At 37.9% G+C, this 12,527-nt stretch overlaps 1 pseudogene; it reads left to right on the top strand.

The window, feature by feature from the left end:
* The first annotated feature begins 5,212 nt into the window (after positions 1-5,212).
* Positions 5,213-5,327, top strand: LOC141615632 (small nucleolar RNA R71; annotated as a pseudogene).
* Positions 5,328-12,527: the final 7,200 nt, after the last annotated feature.

Genomic DNA, 12,527 nt, shown 5'->3' with positions numbered 1-12,527 from the left:
GCACTTTCATCATCAAATCTGCTCGATCGACCTCCAGAAACAAGTCGATCAAGCACTTTCTTAGCCGTCAGGACATTTCTTTCGACAGAACACTGTTCATCAGCAGTTATAGCCTTCCTCGGGTCTGATTTTAACACTTCTGGTCCCTCAGATGAATGACCGCTTCTCAAATTGATTAAATTTACCGTCTCATGTGGATTCTTCTCATTTTGAATCGGTAATTGACCCTGCTTTCTTATGGATTGATTCGTGGCTAGTTGGGCAACTTGAGTTTCAAGTGCCTTAATGGACGCATCTTTCTGTTGATCACTCAGCTGCCACTGCTTTGTAAAGGACTGCAATATAGACTTAAGCTCATCTATTTCACTCACCCCACCGGAAGATGATGCACTATGATTGGGAGGAGGGAAGGAAGGAGGCTTCTGAAAGCCTTGTTGATTCTTATGTGGAGGAACATACGGCTGCTGCTGGTGCGGAGGAGGAGTAGGATTGAGCACATTTTGACTAGTCCACCTCAAATTGGGATGGGCTGCCCCTTGGTTGTTGTAATAGGAACCCCCTCCTTGCCTATATTGTTGAAAGGCAAGGACTTGTTCCTTCTCTACAAGACAGCCAACAGCAGTGTGACCATCATTGCTCCCATATCTCTCACATGTGACGGTCTCCCCTCTAGTAAGAACATGGACCGTCTGAGGCTCCCTAGCAGCATGTAACTCCAACTTGTCAAATCTAGCATTCAAGGCTTCCAGCTGAGCCACAACCTGCTTATCGACTGCATGAACTGTTCTTATACTATCCCTCGGGTTTTCATACTCAGCACTGTGAGCCATCTCTTCAATAAGGGCCCATCCCTTATCATCATCGGTATTTTCCTGGAATCTCCCACTAGATGACGCATCAAGTATGGCTCTGTGGTCATCATACAGCCCATTGTAGAACTGATTAGCTATAAACCATGGATCAAAACCGTGGTGAGGAATAGACCTCACCAATTTCTTGAATCGGGACCACGCCTCATATAAAGTCTCATCGGGAGCCTGCCTGAAATTGGTAATCTTGGCCCTCAGCAGATTGGTGCGCTGTGGAGGGAAATATCTCTTGTAAAAGGCAAGAGCAAGAGACTCCCAATCTGTAACCCCTGCAGCTGTGCGGTCCAAGTCAGTCAGCCACTCCCTGGATGAGTCAGTCAAAGAGAAAGGAAATAAAACCTCCTTAATCTTGTCTTGAGTTACCCCCTTAGTGGCGGGGATAGTAGAACAGTAATCTGTAAAGACCTCCATGTGCTTCCTCGGGTCTTCACCTGCCACACCTCTATAAAGGTTTCTCTCCACTAGATTGATGTAAGAAGGACGGATGTCGAATGTATTCCCATCCTCAGTCTGGAGATTGAAACCCTTTGGAATCGAGGTTGCTTTAGGCACTGAATGACTAGAAAGTTTTGGCATCTTTACTTGTTGATCGGCAGAAATAGGAATGTCTTCTGCGAAAAGAGAATGATCTAGCTCTGGCTCGAAAGTACTCAAGTCTTCCTTTCGTGATTTTCTCTGCAGATGGAGTCTATGCCTGAATAATCTCTCTGGTTCTGAATCAGCTGAAACTAACTCAAACATGTCTGACCTGGGTATAAACAACACTGAAAGAAAATAAATAAGAACTGCCTCAAGGAATAAAAATTCCCTGAGACGGATAAAAATAAACGAAACAAAGACAGATAGGGCAATTGCCTCCCCGGCAACGGCGCCAAAATTTGATACGTCTGTCGTGTACCTATCAAAAATAAACTAAATAAACTAACTATATAGCTAGGGAAGTCAGGTCGATCTCCTCAGGGAGGCAAGATATCTGTAGAAGTCCGTCTATTTGGTCACAAATGGGGGGGGGGGGGTTGTTTGAATTGTTTTCTAAATTACAAAGTTCAAAGGAAGAGAAGTAGAGAAAAGAGCAGTAAAGCAAGAAAATAGGATTAAACTATCAGATAGAGAGGGACATGTCGGGAATTCGGTTCACTACGGTAGTCCAGTGACTCAGCTGTAAACAACTCAGACGAATTAATGCATGACGGATGTGGAAAGGTCCTTTCGGTCCAATTTCTATCTTAAAATACCACTAACTTAACTTTCATTCCCGCCAGGGTAGTCTAATGTTCATAGCAGGCCTATTTAGTCTAATCTTTCGATCTAAGATTAATTTTAGCCAGATTAAAGGGATGACTCAGAAGCGTGCACTCAACTAAGTTGATAAATACAATTAAATTACTATGGGGACAAAATCTCACAATTAATCCATCTATTTCATTTACTACATCATCACATTCCTACCGCAGATCCCCTAATCCCAACATGCAAGAGGTTTAGCTAGTCATATCCCTATTAATATCAAAAATAACAATCATCAATGAATTAACAATAAACATAATGAAATAACAAATAAAATGCATAAAAGAGAAATTAGGGCAGAAACTAAATACGACTAAACGAAGAATTAAAGCCAACAAAAGAGAGATTATTATTAAGGAAAGAGAAAGGGATTACAATCGTGCGAATCCAGCGTAAAGAACAATCGAATCCGAGCAAAACAATCCCGAGAACAAGGTTACAGTGAAAGGGAAAGAGTAACGTAGTAAAGTTTGATAAAAGCTATGTAGTGAATAAAATCTGATGCTAATGACCTAGCTAATGCGTGCTTAAATAGGAAAATAATTAAGTTTATCGAAACAAAACAACTCACGGGCTAATTAAAGCCCATAACAGCAGAAACCACTCGATCGAGCAAAACTCAGCATAGTCTACTCGATCGAGTAGAATAGTTACTCGATCGAGTAACTCTTTTTTCAGCACCTTTCGATCGAGCATAGTAACCACTCGATCGACCAACTGGGACTCTGAAAACAACTGGATCGAGTCTTCTGTCTTCAAATCAGCTCAAGTCCATGCCCGACTGCCTCGTAAACCGTGCCTTCACGCATTCCAATGCAGTATCTCACTCTGGAAAATCCCGTCTCCTCTAAATGCATGCAAAAAGGACGAAAAAGGGTACGATTCCACTACTTTCGCGTTCATTTCTACAAAATGGACAAAACGAACCAAAGTAGCCAATTCGGGGCAAAATACTATATAAAGAGTATAAAAATGCATGGAAATACGTGCTAAAATAGGCTAAAAAGACTATATATTATGCACGTATCACTCATCATCTAGAAAAGCATACCTCAAGTTGGAAGGAAGGGGCTTAAGCTCGGGTTTTTGTACCTCAACATCTTGAGGTGTAGCAACCAAGCCTATAAAGTGTGAGCTCTCCTCCAATGATAGCTCCTCGCCATCCAAATCTTGCTCCAAAGCATCAATCTCCTCATTTCCAATCTCATCATCACCTGCAAATGATTCTAAAAGCGAGAGTGCCTCCAAGGGATCTTTAGACAAAGATCGAGGTGTAGAGTCTTCTATAACAATGTCAACAACATCCAAAATGTCAATAGAATAACAAGACTCTTCTATCATTGGACTCTTCATGGCACTATTCAAATTATATGTGACCTTATCGTCACCCACTTCCAATGTAATTTTACCGTTCTTGACATCAATCAACGCACCCGCGGTGTGTAAAAATGGTCTTCCCAAAATGATTGGGATTTGGGCATCTTCGGCCATGTCAAGAACTGTAAAATCAACCGGAATGAAAAACTTACCAACCTTAACGGGAACATCCTCCAAAACTCCCAAAGGGCGTTTTATAGAACGGTCCGCCATTTGCATTGTGACACTAGTGCATTTTAAGACTCCCATATTAAGCTTAGCACAAATAGAGTAAGGTATTACACTCACACTAGCACCTAAATCGCATAAAGCTTTATCAATTTGGTAGGTGCCAATTGTGCATGGAATAGAAAAGCTACTGGGATCTTTTAACTTAGGAGGGGACTTGTTTTGCAAAAGAGCACTCACCTCGGCGGTGAGAGCTATTGTTTCAACCTCATCAAAAGTCCTCTTCTTAGTTAAAATATCTTTCATGAACTTAGTGTAAGATGGAATTTGAGTGATTAATTCGGTAAAAGGAACGGTTACCTGTAGATTCTTCACAACTTCCATGAATTTACCGAATTGGTAATTCTTTTGATGCTTAGCCAATCTATGAGGAAATGGCACTTTGACTTTTTCCGGAATCTTTGCTTCAACATCTTTCTTTGGAGGAGCATCCTTCACTTCCTTGACTTTCTCAACAACAAGTGGATCATCCACTTTCTTGGGAATTTCTTCAATTTCCTTATCATTTGGAGATACCTCCAACTCAACAAGTACCTCCTCATCATCTTTGGGCATGGATGGCCCATCATATTTCGTACCACTTCTTAAGGAGATAGCATTAAGGGTAGCATGTTGTTGCTCACCTTGAGGGGGTAGTTGACCCGATTTCCTTGAAGAGCTAGATGAGGCCAATTGAGCCATTTGTTGTTCCAACATTTTGATTGCGGTATTTTGAGCTTGCTCATTCTTTTGGATTTGAGCCAACAATTCCTTTTGCATACGGACTATCAAGCCCTCAAGCTTACCTCCCTCTTGGTTGTTTTATTGGGCATTTTGTGGTGGAGGTTGATTTTGTTGGAAATTGTTTTGTGGGGGGCCTTTGTTGATTTTGATAACCCGGTGGAGGGATATATTTTTGTTGTTGAGAGACCTAGGCATTTTGTTGTGGTGGGGGTTGTGGTTGAGGATTTAGCACATTGTTGCTTCTATAAGACATATTCGGGTGAAATCCTGAATTTGGGTTATACGTGTTTGAGAATGTACCCGGTGGATAAGCATTTTGTGCATTTTGTCTTAAAGCTAGAAAGGCATTGACCTCTTCAATGGGAGCTTGGCAATGAGCGGCATAATGACCCGCACCTCCGCAACCTTCACACACAACGATTTGGCTTGTTGAGGACATGGCATTGACTTGTTGAACGGAATCTCTAGCATCCCTTTCCGCCAATTGTTGTTGGAGCAAAGCAATTTGAGCTAGCAAAACGGAGTTGTTAGAGGATTCTTCTTTACCTTTGAATGGCACAACTCGGGAATTGACATATTGGGCATCATGGACCACCATAGAATCGATCGTGGCATGAGCAAGGTCGGTGTCAATTTGATCAAACCACCCATTGTTGGCGGAATCAAGAATCCTTCAGGACTCGGCACAACATCCATTGTAGAATGTTATTGCTAGAAACCAATCATCTAGACCATGATGTGGGCATTGCCTTTGAAGCTCTTTGTACCTCTCCCAAGCCTCATATAAGCTCTCAAGAGCTTGTTGACGGAATCCGGTAATTTGGCTCCGCAAAGTTTGAGTTTTCTCCGGTGGAAAAAACTTTTGATAAAAAGCAAGAGCCAAAGTCTCCCAATTGGCGATTCCCATGGCAGTGCGGTCAAGGCTATTGATCCAAAGCTTGGCCTTGTCCTTCAAAGAGAAAGGGAAAAGTATTTCCCTTATTTGGGCTTGGGTGACGCCCGTTTGACGGATCATGGAGCAATAGTCAAAAAAGTTTTGCACATGCAAATTGGGATCCTCCAAGGGGCTTCCCCCAAATTTCTTCCTCTCCACAAGGCTAATGAAAGCCGGTTTGATCTCGAAGTCCGGCGTGGTTATTTGAGTGGTTGTGATTCCGGACGGAAGGATGGCCGCGGTGGGCTTTGAGTGATCGGAAAGTTTCACCATCTATTTGGTAGTAGATGGTGGTGGTGCTGGAGTTAATGAACAAGAAACCTCCTCCTCTTCAAGAACCTCTAGATCGTCTAAGTAAGACTTTCTAGCACTTTCAACTTGTACGGGAGAAGTGCATTCTTTCACTTCCTTCCAGAAACGTCGTCTTCTCCTAAATGTTTTCTCGGGATCGGAATCCGGTGAAAGCAATTCTCCACTACGAGAGGACCTGGGCATAAGACAACAATTTCTAGAGAAGTGATAAGTAACGGTCTCAAGGAAAAAGTGTTCCCCAAGACAAAGGAAAACAAGATAAAAATCGACAATTCAAAAAGCAATAAAACCGTTTCCCCGGCAACGGCGCCAAAATTTGATAGGCTTATCGCGTACCTATGCAAAGATAATTTCCCTAGACACAAATTAATGTAGTAACAGGGGTCGAACACAAGGAAACGGGAATTACGTCGTGAATTGCTATGGGTAGATTTTTATCAAGGTCGATTACGATTTGGGTTTGGTTTGTTTGGTTGATGATTAATAAAAATGCAATGTAAATAATATGATAAAAGATAGTCTAAAGGGTTCGGGTCACTCATGCAAAGGTAAACATATGAACATGATAAACTTGATACTAATAATCTTGTCAATTGTTTAGGCTTAAAGATACCCACCTTACGGCATTAGTATCAACCATAGACCGGGTCCTAGAAAAACTCTCGTCCATGACTAGGTCGTCCTACCACACATGCTTAGTCTAATTCAATTCCGTGCCTCTCGACTTTAGAACGAATGAACAAATTTAATCTACGACTACGGCCGATAATCAATGATTAAGCGTAACAAAGCAAACATGTGATGGAAACAATTGAACAATATTATTATAAACTTATTTAATCATGTTATATATTTGATTTTGCATGGCTCCCCTAGCCTTTAGACTAGGAAATTTAGCTACTCATACTAAAATGTAAATTGCAAACTAAATTATAAGAAATATTAAGCATGGTTATATGATTTATATTAATTAGATGATATAACATGTGAATAGAATAAAGCTAATGTAAAATGAGATACTTGATTATAATAACTATGTGATAACTAAAACAATAATGTAAATTGTAAACTTGGAATTAGAAATACCTTATAAAGGAGAACTTATATGGAAGAACAATTAACCAAAAGCTTGAATATCAAATGCTTGAACAATAGTTTGTAGTACAAAATGTTGAAAGATTAACTATGAAATGCTTAACAACTTATAAATTGAAATGAAAACTAATGAGTGAAAATATAATGCTTGAGGCTTATTGTAAGTAAACTTGGACGTAAAATTGGATATCTAAAACCTAGGAATACCTCTCCTATATATAGGAGAGGAGAAGGAAACGTAAGAAACCAAAGGGCATGCAACCCCGATCGGGGTCGTGTGTTCCTCGGTTATTTGCCTTAATTCCTCTCTTAATTCCTTGGAGAATCCTATGTGGGTGATTAAATGTGCGATTAATCACCCGGTTAATGCTTGCATTTGGCATCTTAAGATCTTTTGGAATCCCATGCTTTCCCCTTGACTTTTGACTTGCAATTTGGGCTTGACTTGGATGTTTGATCTCATTTGTATTTTGCTAATTGATCCAACAAATTCTCATGCAAAAATCCATGCAACTTGAGGCACAAAGTCCATTTAGTCTTCTTTCCTCTTAGCTTGCAATTTCTAGTACTTTGTAGTTATTTTAGCTCCAAAAAGTTTATTCCCTACAAAATATATCAAAGTATCCAAAACAACTAGATATGCAAATATTAGCTATAAAACACTTAAGATAAGTGCTAAAGACATATAAAATCAAGCTAATATATGTTGGAGCTTGTGTCCTCCACAATTAGTGTGATAACATTTATAAATCTCTTATAGGTTCACAAGGTTATACTTAGTATTTTATCAGTTGATTAACGATTACTTAATAACGGTTGGCTTGCTAGAAAGTTTGACGTTATTATCATACTGATGGCGGTGATCAACTGGTCCCTAAAAGTCACACCTAAAGGATGTGTTTGAGAGATGTGATTATGGAAATGTAATCACATTGATGCCTTATATGACTAAATGATTAGTCCATGTATTTCACTAAACATTTAGTCAATGTGATGATGAGACGATTATTTAATCTAATTAAATAATATTAGCTGAGACGAATTAACTGTCAATTCGTAATTTGAATATAAAGTGTTATATTTAATTAATGTATATAATGTTAGCTTGAACGAATTAAGATGTTAATTCGTAATTAAACGTAATCGGTTATATTTAATTAGCTAATTATAAATATGCGATATTTATAGTTAAAGTATATATTATACGATATTGTCATAATAAATTATTACAGACCGACATTAATAAATCGACTGCAAGCTGTTGTGTGTAGACTTATTAATACGGAATAAAATAAATGACAATTTATAAATAATACACTTTATATACATTTTGAAAAACTACCAAAATAAGAAGATTTAATCTCCTTATTTTTGGTAGGTGGAAAAACCGAAAATAAGAAGATAACTTTCTTATTTTTTTCGGTTGTTACACAAAAAAAGGGAAGAAAATATCTCCCCCTATTTGCTCTTTACACGATTTTAGAAGAGGAGTGGGAGATCATTTTTTCTAACCTAATTTTGACCTAATATTCTCTCATCAAACAAAACACAAAACCCTAAATTAATTAGTGAATTTGGGGATCTATTCTAGCAAGAACACGGGCATTTCTCATAGCATCTTGGGTGCAACGATTAGGCGAATATCAATTCGATATTGTTCTTAGGCCATATTTGCTAGGACCGAAGGTCGATTCTTAATCTCTCTATTTTGTTTATGCTATTTCATTTATGACTCGTATTCATAATCATAATTTCGTTATAATCCTAATAATATTAAATGAAGTATACCGATATTTCCTACAAGTGGTATCAGAGCATAGGCCATGAAATTATTTTTGTATGATTTTCATAAATGATTTAAACAAAAAAAAATGAAGATTCGAAAAAAAAAAATTATTCGGCCGAGATATTTTTTTTTGCCGTGAAATTTTTTTTTCAGCCGAAATGTTTTCTGTTTTTTGATGATTAGTTCCATTTTGATTTATTCATATTATTGTTTTAATAGGTTAAGATGATAATATGATAATTTGTAGATGTTTTGATTTAATAAGAATTAAATTAAAATGTAAATGGAAATCATCTTGTTTGATGATGTTAAATTTGTTTTTGCTATATAGTTTTTGGCATATATGGTTTTAAATTGTAGTTTAAAATCATGTTTCATTAATTTATATGTTCATGATTATGCCAATCTTGTTCTAATAGCAACTATAAACGAATTTGTTCATCCAAATGTCTTTTGTTTTTCGATTTTAGGGCATAATGCCGAGTGACAAAAGAAAAAAAAGTTTATGTTTTTTTTCGATTTGGGGTTGTGCCGAGAAGAAAATATTTTTTTTTTCTCGTTTTTGGGCTGTTTTGCCGTGAGCAGAAAAAAAAAGGAAAAAAAATTTTCTGTTTTTGTTTCGGTTATTGTTTCATGCCGAGGGCAATTTTAATAAAAAAAAAACTGTTTTTTTGTTTTGGAATTGCCGAAAGAAAAAAAAAGGAATCTATTTTTTTTTTGGTTATGCTCAATGCCGTGAGCATTTAAAAAAAAAATATTTTCTATTTTTTATTTGCCGAAAGCTTTAATAAAATTTTTTTAATAGTTTTTGGCCAATAATTATAATTATACATTTTTAATGTATGATTATTTGTTGTGAAAAGGTTCACATATTAAGATACCTAATTATTTTAAAGAGGTTTAAAATAATGTTGGATTAATTCATATTACAAGATTAATATGTATTAAGATTAAAATTAATGTGAGTAATTGAGGAATTGTCACATAATTTGATCATTTAAATAGGTGGTTTGGATAAATTACTCTACATAATTAAGGAATTATGTCTTGAATGATTAGTTTTATAGTTGATGCATTTTTATTTAGTTGAATGTTTTGTTGAATGGTTTATTTTACGTATTTTTGCAATCGGTTGTAATTTGTAATACCTAGTGTGGCCTTAGTTAAATTATGTTTTCGTAATGATGGAAACATAATTTTTAATGTAATTTTGAAATCTCGTATCTCCTTTTGGTTTTCTTTAAGTATTATGGTTTTGAAATTAGAATGTAAATAGGTTTATTATGTAATTTTTAAATTGTAATTTTTGAGAAGACTAAAGATGGAGATTGGATTGCTCACTCCCGCTACATGGACCAAGATGGAACATCAAAACAAGCTTCTCGGGTCCAAGGATGGATTCCAAAGTTGTATTTATGTTCATTTTGGTAGATAGGCCACACTAGGACTTTATTTTTGTTTTACGTTTTACCATTCTTGTTGCTTTTCATTCACATGATAGCTAGTGCATCATATTCCGCCTAAACCAAACCACCTACTAAAATGTATGAAAATTGACTCATATAGATTGAATGTTAATTTTCATAGACATACAGATGTCACACAATTTTAAGCCATCACCTTAGTTTATTCATTCTCACATGCTAAATATTAGTTCACTTAAAATGATTTAAAATAAAGTTGATGGGATCTTCCTCTAAAACTGAAATTGAGACTAGTCTTTATAGGCCAAACAGCTATGAATCCCTTCTTCGTCGGTAGGCATATATGACCTTACTCTCCATAGACCAAATAGCTACCCACACTGCCAATTATGGGAACCCCTGAGGTAGTACGAGAGAGGGAAGTTCATCCGATGGAGCTGTTGTAGCTCAATTAGAGGCATTAACTGCTCAGATTGCCAACTAATGACAGCCCAGTCTTTGGGAAACCGGCAGACAGTTCATGCCATGACCCAATAGGAAATCCCTTGTGAGCGATGTGGTATTGGAGGACATGGTGCAGTTGAATGTATCAGCCCTATCGAACAGGTCCGCGCTTTTCAGTCCTTTAAACAAGGTACACCGTAATCAAATTTCTATAATCAGAGGACTAGGGAGCATCCTAATTTCTCTTATAGGAGTCAGAATGTTCTAAACTCAACTCCACCACCGCCACAAGGTCCGAGCCCGACATACACTATCCCTCAGAATCGTGGAAATTAACCAAATGGTGGTTATCAGAGGAACAATCAAGGAGGTCAACAACATCAGAATAATGACCTGTCTGACATTAAGGCTATGCTACAGCAGCATATGGGAGGCTCTCAGAAGCAGGAGGCCCTTATCACTCAGTTAATGGCACATAACAAGATGTTAGAAAATAAAATTGCACAATTATCCACTTCAAGTAGACAACCAAAACGTTGCCATCTCAGCCTGAGAAGTCACATGACACGGCTAATGTGATTCATCTTTGAAGCGGTCTTACTTATGATGGACCCATGATGCATAAGAATGTTGAAGAAGTCATAATTGAGGAGTTAGATGTGGATGCGGAAGGAAAAGCAGCTGACGAAGCTGCTGTAACGTCTGAAAAAAGTCGATCGATAGCAACAGATGGTCGATCGACTGTTCCTGTTAGTCGATCGACTGGTTCAGTTGGTCGATCGACTTTTTCGTCAGACGGGGTTGCTGATCCGTCACCGGTTACTGATGGGACATCTCCTGATATTGTTAAGGCGTCTATTTCTGATAAAGGGAAGAGTAAAGTTGCTGACCCGCCATTCGTTATCAAGGTTCCTTTTCCGGGGCGCCTAAAGAACACAAAAGTCGAGCAGCAATTCGGTAAATTCTTGGAGGTCGTCAAAAATCTTCAGGTAACTGTACCTTTTACGGAGCTAATTACCCAGGTACCCTCTTTTGCAAAATTTATGAAGGATATCTTTTCCCGTAAGAGGAACTTTAACGAAGTAGAGACCATTGCTTTTACAGAAGAGTGTAGTACACTCCTACAAAGCAAGTCTCCACCGAAATTGAAGGATCCTGGAAGTTTTTCAATTCCCTGTACAATAGGCACTCATATAATAGATAAAGCTTTATGTGATTTGGATGCCAGTGTCAGTGTCATTCCCTATTCGGTTTGCGCGAAATTGAATATGGGGCATCCTAAAGTTAACAACGTGACCCTACGAATGGTTGACCGAACAGTTAAGCGATCTCTAGGTGTATTAGAGGATGTCCCTGCTAAGATAGGTAAATTCTTTATACCTGTTGATTTCATTGTGTTAGATATGGCTGAGGATACTCATATTCCTATAATCTTGGGTAGACCATTTTTGCATGCTGCATGAGCTATTATTGATGTCAAACAGGGACGTTTGACTCTTGAGGGAGGGGATGATAATGTTTCTTTTAGTTTGGCTAGCACGCTTGCTAAGCCTATGATAGAGGATACATGTTATTCTATAGACATTGTAGATGAATCTATGTTTGATTATTGGACGGGATCCCTTCTTGGGGACCCGTTAGAAGCTTTGATAGCTCTTGATGATTTTGCAGAGGATGAACAGGTCGACTACAGGACGATGAAAGTTGCTCTAAAAGGTAAGGAGTTCACTATTGAGAAAGATGAGATGGTAAATGCCATTATGGAAACCTCGTATGCTGCTGAGGTAAAGATACCAGAGCGTAAACCTCTTCCTTCTCATCTTACATATGTGTTCTTAGATGACTCTGAGCAATATCCTGTTATCGTTACTGCTAAACTTGATGATAACCAACTTTCTGCTTTGTTGGTCGTTCTTAAGAAAAATAGGAAGGCTCTAGGATACAGTTTAAATGACCTAAAGGGCATTAGTCCTGACATTTGTATTCATAGAATTAACCTACAGGAAGGACATAAACCTTGCCAGCAGGGTCAGCGAAAGTTGAATCCG

Source organism: Silene latifolia, chromosome 11, assembly GCF_048544455.1.
Source record: "Silene latifolia isolate original U9 population chromosome 11, ASM4854445v1, whole genome shotgun sequence".
Taxonomy (NCBI): domain Eukaryota; kingdom Viridiplantae; phylum Streptophyta; class Magnoliopsida; order Caryophyllales; family Caryophyllaceae; genus Silene; species Silene latifolia.
Note: the sequence above shows the minus strand (reverse complement) of the source record. Positions and strands in the feature narration are given on the sequence as shown.